The following is a 12,533-nucleotide window of genomic DNA, read 5'->3' on the forward strand; positions in this document are numbered from 1 at the left end:
CGATATGATCGAGAGCCCAGGAAAGGCACTGCAGGCGATGTCGTGTGTGTTAGCAAAGGCCCTCGCGTCGGTCGTTTGCGGCCATAGCTCACTAACGCCATATTTCATCGCACTGTCCTAACCTATACGTTCGTCGTACGTCCGATAATAATTTCTGCGGTTATTTCACGCAGAGCTGCTTGCCTGTTAGCACTGAAAACTTTATGTAAACGCCGTTGCTGCCGTTCGTTAAGCTAAGGCTGTCGGCCACTGCGTTGTTCTTGGTGATGTCTGAAATTTGCTATTCTCAGCACACGATTGACACTGTGGACCTTGGAATATTCAATCGCCTAATAATTTCGGAAGTGGAATGTCCCATTGCCTACCTAAAACTACCATTCCGCATTCAAATTTCCATCTTGAGGCCATTATCACATGGGAAACTTTTTCACATGACTCACCTCACTACAAATGACAGCTCCGCTTTTTTTTTTTTCTTTATTGATTTTCAATTCCCCCCGAAGGGGGCGGGCTGGCAGCAGCTTAGTACGCCGCTCTACAGCCTACAGACTTTTTTAAAAACAGAAAAGAAAAGAAACAAGAAAAACAGGCGATAAAACGGTTACATAAAGTGTAAAATGGCGGAAAAATGTGGAAAGTTAAAACAGAAAGCAAAGGGGTTGGCAATATTAATGAAAGACACAGGAATCAGACAAGTAACATAGTAGACACACAATTAAAAAACATGGCGACAGTCTGGTTTCTGTTCGCAAGAGATAAAAAATTACACCGAGCGACAGTATGATGGCCGTTCACAACACTTCCCAAAAGACACAACACGGAACACTCACTGTAAAACACTCACTGTAAAACACTCACTGTAAAACACTGCACGAAAATGGCGGCACAAAGATGACACTCCTGAGCCAAAGGCAGATGGGGGGGAGGGACCTAGAGGAGGGGGAAAAACAAGGAGGAAGAAGAGGAAAAAACGAAAGGGGGGGAACCAAGGAGGGAGAGGACTCATAAGGGGGGGGGGAGAGGGGCAGGGCAGATGCGAGAGGGAATGAGAAGAGGCAGAGGAGGGAAATGCAAAAGCACTTGGAGGAGAGAAGGGGGCAGAGAGAGGGGAGGTGGGGATAAAAGAAGATGGAAGGGGGGGAGATGGAGCCTGGGAAAAGGACAGAGGAAAGGAGGGGGAGTGAGGATCAGAGTTGATAGGAGGGATAAATGGAGGGAGAGAGGGCATCATCTGGGAGGGGGAGTTGATGGAAGCCACCTTGGAAAAGGAGATGAAGGGTGTAGAGATGGAGGGTAGGGGGGACACAACAGTGAAGACGTGACAGGGGACGAGGATGGGAGAGGAGAGGAGCAACAGGGGGTGAGGGGGATCAAGGTGGCGGGAGGTGTAGAGGATGCAGATATGTTCGAGGAATAGGAGCAGACTGGGGAAAGGAATGAGGTCATAGAGAATCCACGTGGGAGACAGGAGGTGTATACAGAAGGCGAGGCGGAGTGCATGACGCTCAAGGATCTGGTGGGACTTATAGAATTTGGGGGGGGGGGGCAGATATCCAGGCGGGACTGGCATAACAGAGGATGGGACAGATTAAGGATTTGTAGGTGTGGAGGATGGTAGAGGGGTGCAACCCCCATGTCCGGCCAGAGAGGCGTTTGAGGAGTCGGAGGCGGTTGTGGGCTTTGGATTGGATGGAGCGGAGATGAGGGATCCAGGTGAGGTGACGGTCAATGGTGAGGCCAAGGTAGGTGAGGGAGGGGGTGAGGCGGACAGGATGGGCGCAGACAGTAAGGGAGAAATCCAGGAGCCGGAAGGGACAGCTCCGCCAATTGAATACCCTTTTATACCTTGTGTACGCGATACTACCGCCATCTGTATACGCGCATATCGCTGTCCCGTGACTTGTCATCTCACTGCCCTCAGATTTAATGGTAAGATGGCCCACTGGATAGCCCGTCAAAAACTCAACTCAGATCAAGCGTGAAAACAGGAATGAGGTGTACTGAACTGTGAAAAAAGGCAAAACAGAAACAGTGAACGGGCCAAGGACACGACATGCAATATAGAGCCGCTTTGAACAGGAACGGCGTCCTTGTTAAGTGGTTAAGTGTTGGACTGCGGAAGGGGCGAGCTGTGTTCAAACCGCCTTAGTTCCAGTTTTTTTTCGCTGTTCTCTGAGTCTGTGCCGTGTTGCAACGTCCGTTTGCAACAGCGATGTGTAAGGAAGAGACCTATAATAACTGGCCGGTGTGGCCGAGCGATTCTAGGCGGACTGTCATCTTGTGTTGTGTGTATAACATCGAAGCAATTTGTGCAGTGGCAATCAGTGACAAAATATAATGTGCAATAGTGTAATGTCAATCAACAGCTCCGCCATTACAGCAGTGATGCAAGTGAAGCAGCAAGATGACGAAATTGCTGTGATATGCATAGTCAACAACAGAGAAGAAAACCAGCAGAAGACATCACTGATTTCGATTTCCAGATATACACTGCCCCCTCCTTCCCCCCAAATGCCACACCAGTAGCTACAGTAAAAAACAATGGACAAAGTATTCTAGATTAATCTAGTTTAAGACCGTTTATTTTTAAGTAACATTTCTCTATGTATGTATAAACGCTTGAAGATGAACAGAACATGATCTAAACGCGTTGTATTATGTTAGATTAAGCATAAAATAAAAAGTGACTGGTAGCAGAAACTTGAAATAAATAATTATTCCACACAGTCACGGTTCACAAACATAGCCATTACGGCTGAAAATAATTGTGATGGTGGTTCGATGAACCCTCTGCCAGGCACTTAAATGTGATACGCAGAGTATCCATGTAGATATAAATGAATGTCTATAGAAGAACGTTAGCACATTCTTCCTGAAGAACCGAAAGCAGTGAAGGTAGTGATGTTGGAGCCAAGGTTTGAAGTGAAGTCGACTTTCTCACTCATCCCAAAGGTGTTCCAATGGGTTTAGGTCGGTTCTCTGAGCAGGCCAGGAATGTTACTGTCTACAAACTATTACTTCACACATGCTGCTGTATAATAGAGTGCACTGACACGCTATCATCGTCTGGTTAACTGTTCCGCTGCTGTACGCAGTATACGACGATTTAAAATTGTGTTCATAACCTTCCACATTCAGCGTTTTCTTAAGCGCAATAAGGAGACTATGCACTAATCTCGAGAAACACCTCCATATCGTACCAACACCTGCTCAGTGCTTGACTGTTGGTATTACACTTGACGGCAGGTAACGTTCTTCAGGGATTCGGAAACCCAAACTCTACCATCGAACTGCCACAAGGCACAGCGCGATTCATCATACCAAATCAATCATTTACAGTCATGCACTGTCAGTGTCGTAGCTACACACTTTGGAGCTCACGAGTGATTCCTTCCACCGATGCCATACGATTTTCTTACAACCACCCTCCGCAATACCCGACAGTTGCCATCTTTCAGTGTACGAGGTCTGTGATTGATGCTACGTGTCTTCATCTCACAAATCACGTCACCGACAGTCGACTCAGGCTGTTTTACAAGGGTTGAAATGTCTCTGTGGACTTATTAGATGAGATCCAATGACGAGTGCACGTTTGAGGTCATTGCCGACCGTTCAGCTGTTTACTGCCTCTCACCTGACAACTCGGTACTCCCGATCTCCTTTTATATCGCCGGGTCCGCTTCTCGTGACATCTGGTCATCAATTCAGCTCTGTCCGGACGCTCTTGATCAGATAGCGTTTGCTTGGCGCATTCGAAGTCGCGTTCTGTATTAGAAGTACCACTGATCACAAGGGTCAAGAGGCTCACCAACAGTCACCACATTCCAGCCTTAAGCAGCACATGTCTTTAAGTAGTTGGGATTTTTAATTTAAGCGTCGAACTAAATTTACGCGTGGTTATCAACAGTCATTTCGTGTTAGTAAGTAACAATGACATCTAAAAATACGATACTGTAAGGAAAATTGGAGTATTAAAGACTAAAGGCCACCTTGTCCACCAGGGTAATAAATTGTTTGGCAGACGGTTTGAACCCTCTGCCAGGCACTTAAATGTGATACGCAGAGTATCCATGTAGGTATAGATGAATGTATATAGAAGGACGTCAGCACATTCTTCCTGAAGAACCGAAACCAGAGAAGGTTGGAGCCTCGGGTAGTCGCGCCGGCCCTGGATCGAATGCCCCTGGCAGAGTAATGACGAGGGCCGGTATGCCGGCCAGCCTCGATGTAGTTTTTAGGCGGTTTTCCACATCCTGCTAGGTGAATACCGGGCTGGTCCCCATGTTCCACCTCAGTTACACGACTCGCAGACATTTGAAAAACGTTCGCACTATCCCATGGCTTACACTCGATGCAGACAGCCGGGGTACACTTCTTCTGTCCCGGGGGGTTTGGGGTGGCGGCAGGAAGGGCATCCAGCCACCCTCTGCAACTAACGTTGCCAAATCAATAGTAACAATCCCGACCCCGCATTGCAGCGGGAATAAGACCTCAAAGACAAAGAAGAAGTGTGTAGCAGAGAGTCGTGTAGGATGTGTGGTGCGATGGGAAGTAGACAGAATTTACAGTGAAAAGATTTTTGATGTTATGAATGTTAAAAGCGACTGAAATACTTATTCATTTTCCATGTCCGGGAGGAAGACATCACACTTTTCCTCTACGCAATTCCGCAACTTTTGTGCACTTTACGGTGACAGTTAAAAAGTCTTTCTGACAAGGGAAACTCCCCACCTCACCTCCCTCAGTTTTAGTGATGAGATAGCTCAGTGGAAAGCCCCTCAAAGACTGGGCACAGATGAAGCATGAAAATAGGAGGATGGTATAACTAACTGTGGAAAAAGAAGCAAAATAGAATCAGTGAACGGTCCAAGCTAAAGACGTGCAACATCGAGCGAGTTGCGAGAATCTCGGCGTCGTCGTTGTGTGAACAACGGTGTCGGACTGGAAGGCGGGAGATCCGCGTCCAAATCTCCCCCGTACCCCTTTTTTTTGCACAATTATGAATTTTCCGTTCGGTCATTATCGTGTCTGTTCTCCTTCTATAGTCTTGGCAGTTGTCATTCTATACATTGGTAATGGAATACGAGTCATGTGGTAAGTATGGGTTACCGTCACAAGTAAATGTGATGAATAGTGACAGCATGCCAGGTGCCGCATAGATGTCTCACAGGCTTGAAAACAACAAACGAACGGGTGTGAACTATGTTAGAAGAAAGGAATCCTAGAGCCAAAATTTCCAAAATGGAACGCAAGAGTCATAACATGTGGAACTTGTGTAGAACAAACAGGAGGTACGTACGTCTGGAAGACCTCACTGTTGTAAAGGACGTTACACCACGACACAGACACAAATTTAAATGCAGCGAACGGACACGCCAATGACTGGTCGGACACTTCATAATTTAGTGACATATGTGGGATATGGAGGAGATTTGAACACGGGTGTCTCCCTTCGCAGTCCAACACCGTGACCACACGGCCACGATACCATGACTGTTTAAATTCGCACGATATTGCTCCTTTCCCCACAGTTCAGTACACCTTCTGCCCGTTTTTATGCGTGATCTCTGCTCAGTTTTTGAAGGACTGTCCAATGGGCTATCTTATCACTAAATCTGAGGAGCGTGCGATGCGAGTTTCCCTTGTGAGCACAGGATTCGTTCAAGTTTTGACATACTAGTAGGTGATTAGGTATCTGGACTGCTCCCCAGCTGCATTTGATCTTCTCTTCAAGTCCACGTATGACCAAATTTTTTCTGTATCTTGAGAGACTCCTGTTCTCAATCTATTAAGTATTCTCCAAGCAGCGTGGGGTAAGTGGTAACAGCATCTAATTTTCCCCTTGAAAGTGAAGCCTTGTTGCTTAAGAGCACTTTCTTGCCACTGGAAAAAAAAGTCGTAACATCTGGCTTGAGTCTTATAGTAGCTTTCGCAGAAAAAAAAAAAACTTTTCCTAGACTTAAGGCGAAATGCTGCAAGTGTTTTGGGTTTTCAGTCTGCTTCTTCCGTTCTGTTTCTCCTGTCACTATGCTGCTTATGGGTGGGTGTGCAGTGCTGGCCAACAGGTAGCTTTTGGGTCTGTGGTTGGTCTGAGGCACCCCGTAACTAAGCGGACTGATTCGTTTAATGCCTCGTCCGCATGCCTGGTGTGGTGATCCGACCCTTCCCAAACTGGTGCTCCGCACTCTTCCACAGAGAAACAGTTCCAACACAGATGACGGGATTTTCTCCCCACGGAGAACTTGTCAGCTTGTTCGAGATGTTCTTCCTGCTGCAGAGATTTCCTTTCAAACTCATGTAGTGTGTTCTAAACCTTAGGATGATATCGAGGGTAATACCCAGAAATAAATTCCGACAGATGATAAAACGTGGAAGTGCGACACGAAGAAAGTATTATTTAAAGGATTCAGGGGGAAGTAACGGAATAAGAAGGTACTGAGGAAATTGTATCGGATGCAGATTGCTCAAGTGTTTAACAGTAATAAAAGAAATGGTATTTGTCCTAAACAGTGTCTGATTTAAGATTCTGTACATTTCATGGGTATATTCCAAAATGACATTAACAAGAGCATAGATAGTTTTGGAAAGACAATGTAAGTGGAGAACTAAAACATTATTAGGCTGAAATCGTTATCTAATAAAAAGTGACTTTAATTACAGATGTTTTTGGTTTGATTCTTAAATGAACCAAGGTATTTATGTTGTCCATTAAATTTCAATAATCATGCTGCAAACTATATCAGAAGATGGAAATAGGGTCCTTTGATTGGTACTACGCATACGTTACAGCTATGAACCTGCCATTATTTACCTGTATGTTACTTTTCAACTCAGAACAAAGTCTTTTCCAATGGCCTTGATTAGATTTACAACCGTTAAATAAACATTTTAAATGGAGCGACGTGGGGAGACGTCTTACAAGGCTCAACCTTTGACTCAAAGAGGAGTGAAACAGGCAGAGTAAAACTTCTGACAATATGCCAACTAAACTAAAAAGTCTCACAAACAACAGCAGTGTTTCAAATGTAGATAAGGTTATTATACCTAGATATCTATCTTTACATCAGAGATACATTCTTGAATGGTGGCAGCTATTTACTTCTTTCAAGAAATTCGTGGCACTTGGCTGGATTAGAACAATTTTTAATTTGCTATAGGTTTCGATCGCTGACCATCATCTAGCACGAAAAATGGGCCACTGCAAGACACATGACAATCATACTGAACCATAAAATCGTATTAAGTGTCAGTTTCATTTAGAAGAACAGTACTTTTCATACATCGACAACCTTCTTCATGTACACAGAACAGCATTGTAAATGGCCATCATGTCACAAAAATACACTCCTGGAAATTGAAATAAGAACACCGTGAATTCATTGTCCCAGGAAGGGGAAACTTTATTGACACATTCCTTGGGTCAGATACATCACATGATCACACTGACAGAACCACAGGCACATAGACACAGGCAACAGAGCATGCACAATGTCGGCACTAGTACAGTGTATATCCACCTTTCGCAGCAATGCAGGCTGCTATTCTCCCATGGAGACGATCGTAGAGATGCTGGATGTAGTCCTGTGGAACGGCTTGCCATGCCATTTCCACCTGGCACCTCAGTTGGACCAGCGTTCGTGCTAGACATGCAGACCGCGTGAGACGACGCTTCATCCAGTCCCAAACATGCTCAATGGAGGACAGATCCGGAGATCTTGCTGGCCAGGGTAGTTGACTTACACCTTCTAGAGCACGTTGGGTGGCACGGGATACATGCGGACGCGCATTGTCCTGTTGGAACAGCAAGTTCCCTTGCCGGTCTAGGAATGGTAGAACGATGGGTTCGATGACGGTTTGGATGTACCGTGCACTATTCAGTCTCCCCTCGACGATCACCAGTGGTGTACGGCCAGTGTAGGAGATCGCTCCCCACACCATGATGCCGGGTGTTGGCCCTGTGTGCCTCGGTCGTATGCAGTCCTGATTGTGGCGCTCACCTGCACGGCGCCAAACACGCATACGACCATCATTGGCACCAAGGCAGAAGCGACTCTCATCGCTGAAGACGACACGTCTCCATTCGTCCCTCCATTCACGCCTGTCGCGACACCACTGGAGGCGGGCTGCACGATGTTGGGGCGTGAGCGGAAGACGGCCTAACGCTGTGCGGGACCGTAGCCCAGCTTCATGGAGACGGTTGCGAATGGTCCTCGCCGATACCCCAGGAGCAACAGTGTCCCTAATTTGCTGGGAAGTGGCGGTGCGGTCCCCTACGGCACTGCGTAGGATCCTACGGTCTTGGCGTGCATCTGTGCGTCGCTGCGGTCCGGTCCCAGGTCGACGGGCACGTGCACCTTCCGCCGACCACTGGCGACAACATCGATGTACTGTGGAGACTTCACGCCCCACGTGTTGAGCAATTCGGCGGTACGTCCACCCGGCCTCCCGCATGCCCACTATACGCCCTCGGTCAAAGTCCGTCAACTGCACATACGGTTCACGTCCACGCTGTCGCGGCATGCTACCAGTGTTAAAGACTGCGATGGAGCTCCGTATGCCACGGCAAACTGGCTGACACTGACGGCGGCGGTGCACAAATGCTGCGCAGCTAGCGCCATTCGACGGCCAACACCGCGGTTCCTGGTGTGTCCGCTGTGCCGTGCGTGTGATCATTGCTTGTACAGCCCTCTCGCAGTGTCCGGAGCAAGTATGGTGGGTCTGACACACCGGTGTCAATGTGTTCTTTTTTCCATTTCCAGGAGTGTATATGGATAAATTGTTCCAATAACTATCGCACGTTAATGTTTATTGTGAATACAATCTATGAAATCCGTAAATAACTAACTAACTTACCAACAACAGCGCCGGATGCTGGCGCTGTGTTTTCTGCCCCTGTGACACCTATCGAACAGCAACGACGTTGCACCTTTATCTCACTGTGCCAGAATGAAGAGGTGACAGCTGATTTCCGGAGGTACTGACAGGAGCCTTCGCCGGAGGATATGAACAGGAAACGGGAAACAGCAGAAGCGCGTTGTTTACAGGAAGAGGTCACATTACGGAAATCCTCAGGTGCTTGAGAGCTTGATAAAGTTTCTGTTTCGTAATGTGGAAACGCTTACAAAGATATTTTCAAGGCTTTTGGGCGTGTTCGGGTCATAAATCTTCAGTGTTTCCTACAGCGCTACAACACCCATAATTCCATCGGTTCCATCAGTGTTTGCCCTTTAACGAGATGATAAAATGTAAATAAGTCTATAGAGAAAATAACAGTTGTTGATCACGATCGACTACTGTTCTTGTCTCCATTGTCTATACTCAATGGTCGGTGCGCAGAACGGGATCTTATGGATTCCAATATAATTAATTGAAATATGTGTCACAAAGCTTTCGAAGTTCGGAATATCTGTAGAGGTGTTCTTATCGAATCTAAGGGCTAGGAAGAGTAATCGGAATGTACGGTTCTTGACAATTGCTGTCGTCTCCGATCACTCTAGCATATCCATTTGGTTGCCTTTTTTCTGATCACCCTCTTGACATATATCTTGACTGAATAAAATTATGTGAGTTGTTGTGTCTGACACTGTGCCAAATAGAGTTCCCACTCTATGAATTTTCATGATTAGAACAAGTTTTCTAATTTGTGCGCGATACTGAGCTCTCAGACGTTTCTGTATCATTGTTCTATACAAATAGATCTTCAGAAGTGTTTAATTTTGAATTTGTACTGTTGTGTAACTTGCCTGGGTTGGAGCTCTTATTTTACTGTCATCAGTCTTATGACTGGTTTGATGCGACCCGCCACGAGTTCTTCTCCTGTGCTAACCTCTTCATCTCAGAGTAGCACTTGCAACCTACGTCCTCAATTATTTGTTGGATGTACCCCAGTCTCTGCCTTCTCTATACTTTTTACCTTCTACAGCTCCATCTAATACCATGGAAGTTGTTCCATGATGTCTTAACATGTGTCCTATAATCCAGTGCCTTCTTGTTGTCAGTGTTTATCATATATTCTTTTCCTCGCCGACTCTGCTGAGAACCTTCACCTTCTTATCAGTCCACCTAATTTTCAATATTCTTCCGTAGCTCTACATCTCAAATGCTTCGAATCTCTTCTGTTTTGGTTTTCATCCAGTCCATGTCTCGCTGCCATACAATTTTGTGCTCAAATGCACATTCACAAAAATGTCTTCCTCAAATTATGGACTATGTCTGATACTAGCAGACTTCTCGTGGCCAGGAACGCCCTTTTGTCAGTGCTAGTCATCTTTTTACGCCCTCTTTGCTCCTTCTCCAATTCTGATGTTAAGTTTATTACTATTCTCACTTCTGCTAATTCTCATTACTTCCGTTTTTCTTCGATTCGCTCTAGTCCATATTCCGTGCTCTCTGTAATGTTCACTCCATTCAACATATCCTGTAAACATTCTTCATATTCAGTGATAATAGCAACGTTATCAGCGAATCTTATCATTGCTATCCTTTCATTTGAATTTTAGTTCTACTCTAGAACATTCCTTTTATTTTCGTCATTGCTACTTCGACGTGTAGACTGAACAGTAGTGGCGAAAGGCTATATCCCTGTCTTACACCCTTTTTTCATCCGAGCACTTATCTCTCGGTCTTCCACTATTATTGTTCCCTTCTGTTCTTGTACGTACTGAATATTACACGTCTTTATTTTTATTTTCATTTTACACGTCTATTTCTCTAGGACCAAATTGAGAAGCAAATCTCCATGATGATGAAAAGTATCAGGATATGAACTTACAACACAAAAGTAATAATAAATAAAATAAAATATTATGAATCCTAAAATGACGGCAAGCTATAAATTTATGTAAACGCAATCAACAATATAACACAGGGATCAGCTTGATTTTTCCAGAAAATCCTCTGCAGAACAGAAGGAGTGACACATGGAGAAACTCTTCATATTACATAAGAAGACGCTTGGATTACGGCTAAGATTTTTGAATTCTTGTGGCAGCTAATTGAAAATGGCTGCAGCAGAATACCCCATGCCTTCTGCACAAGAGTCAAAGAGTTGTGATCCATATGAAAATTGGATTTCTGCCTACTATTAACTGACTGAAAGCTGATAATTCTTATGAATAAGCTCCTATTGTTAACAAGAAACTACGTTAAAGAATATCCACAACAATGAACAGAGGTCGACAAGAGTTTCGCTACCTTACGTCACTTATGCCTGAACTGCCCATTTCTTAGCCAAAAACATATCCTTTGAGAACGGGAAGAGTTACCCCAAAATATAATACTATACGTCATAAGTGAATGAAAACAAGCAAAGTAGGCTACTATCACTTACTTCAAATAATGTTCTATCAGTAAAAATGGCAGCATTAAGCCTTTCAACAAGATCCTGAACAAGGGTTTTCAATGACAGTTTACTATCTGTCTGAACACCTAGAATTTTGAACTGTTCAGTCTCAATAATCACATGCCCATTCTGTGTAATTTAAATGCCAAGTTTTGTTGAATTGTGTGTTAGAAACTGTAAAAACTGAGTCTTACTGTGATTTAGCGTTAGTTTATTTTCTACAAGCTATGAATTTATGTCTTGAACTACACTATCTGAAACAGTGCCGACGTTGCACACAACATCCTTTTCTACCACAGTAGTGTCGTCGGTAAACAGAAATATTTTAGAATCACCCATAATACTAGAAGGCATATCATTTATATAAATAAGGAAGAGGAGTGGCCCCAGCACGTACCCTGAGGTATCTCCCATTCAACTGTGCCATTCTCAATGCAGTGGAGAATGACTTTTTGCTGTCTGTTATTGAAGTAAGAGGTGAACCAATTGCGAGCTACTCCCCTATTCCATATGGTTCAACTTCTGGAGAAATATTTTCTGATCAACACAATCAAACCCCTCAGTTAAATAAAAAAAGATGCCACACGTTCCAAACCTTTTGTTTAATCCATCCAGGTACCTCACAGAGAAAAGAGAATATAGCATTTTCAGCTGTTAAACTTCTTCTAAAATTGAACTGTTCATTTGATAGAAAATTACGTGAAATAAAATGATCAATTACCCTTCCGTGTACTGACTTTTCAATAACTTTAGCGAATACTGATGGCATAGAAATTGGCCTAAAATTGTCTACATGATCCCTTTCACCCTTTTTATGAGCGACTTTACTACTGAGTACTTTAATGGTTCAGGAATCTGACCATTCCTAAAGGAAAAATTACAAACATAGCTAAGTGCATAGCTAACATGTGCAGCACAGTTGTTTAGTATTCTGTTAGATACTTCATCTTATCCTTAGTCTTCAGTGATTTGATTGTTAACTCAGTCTACCTCTTCTTAGCACAACGGAGGAGTGTTTCAGATAACAGCCTTGAAAAGCCATTTTTCAAGAGAGTTATGTGATTCTCTGTAGGAACTAAGGTTTTATTTAATTCGCCAGTTAGACTACGTTTAGAAAGTGACTCTTAAACACTGTACATATATCTGACTTATCAGTTAGTGGAACATTTTTACTATGTACTGACCTTATATC

General features: G+C 44.3%; 1 protein-coding gene across 1 annotated transcript in view; it reads right to left on the reverse strand.

Moving 5' to 3' along the window:
• Window positions 1-8,962, reverse strand: part of LOC124776788 — a 63,350-nt gene extending 54,388 nt beyond the window's left edge. The window contains exon 1 of the mRNA XM_047251926.1: window positions 8,854-8,962. The gene's annotated coding sequence lies outside the window, so the exon portion shown is untranslated. The remainder of the gene's footprint in view (window positions 1-8,853) is intronic.
• Between the last annotated feature and the right edge of the window lie 3,571 nt (window positions 8,963-12,533).

Source organism: Schistocerca piceifrons, chromosome 2 (assembly GCF_021461385.2).
Source record: "Schistocerca piceifrons isolate TAMUIC-IGC-003096 chromosome 2, iqSchPice1.1, whole genome shotgun sequence".
NCBI classification, from domain to species: Eukaryota; Metazoa; Arthropoda; class Insecta; order Orthoptera; family Acrididae; genus Schistocerca; species Schistocerca piceifrons.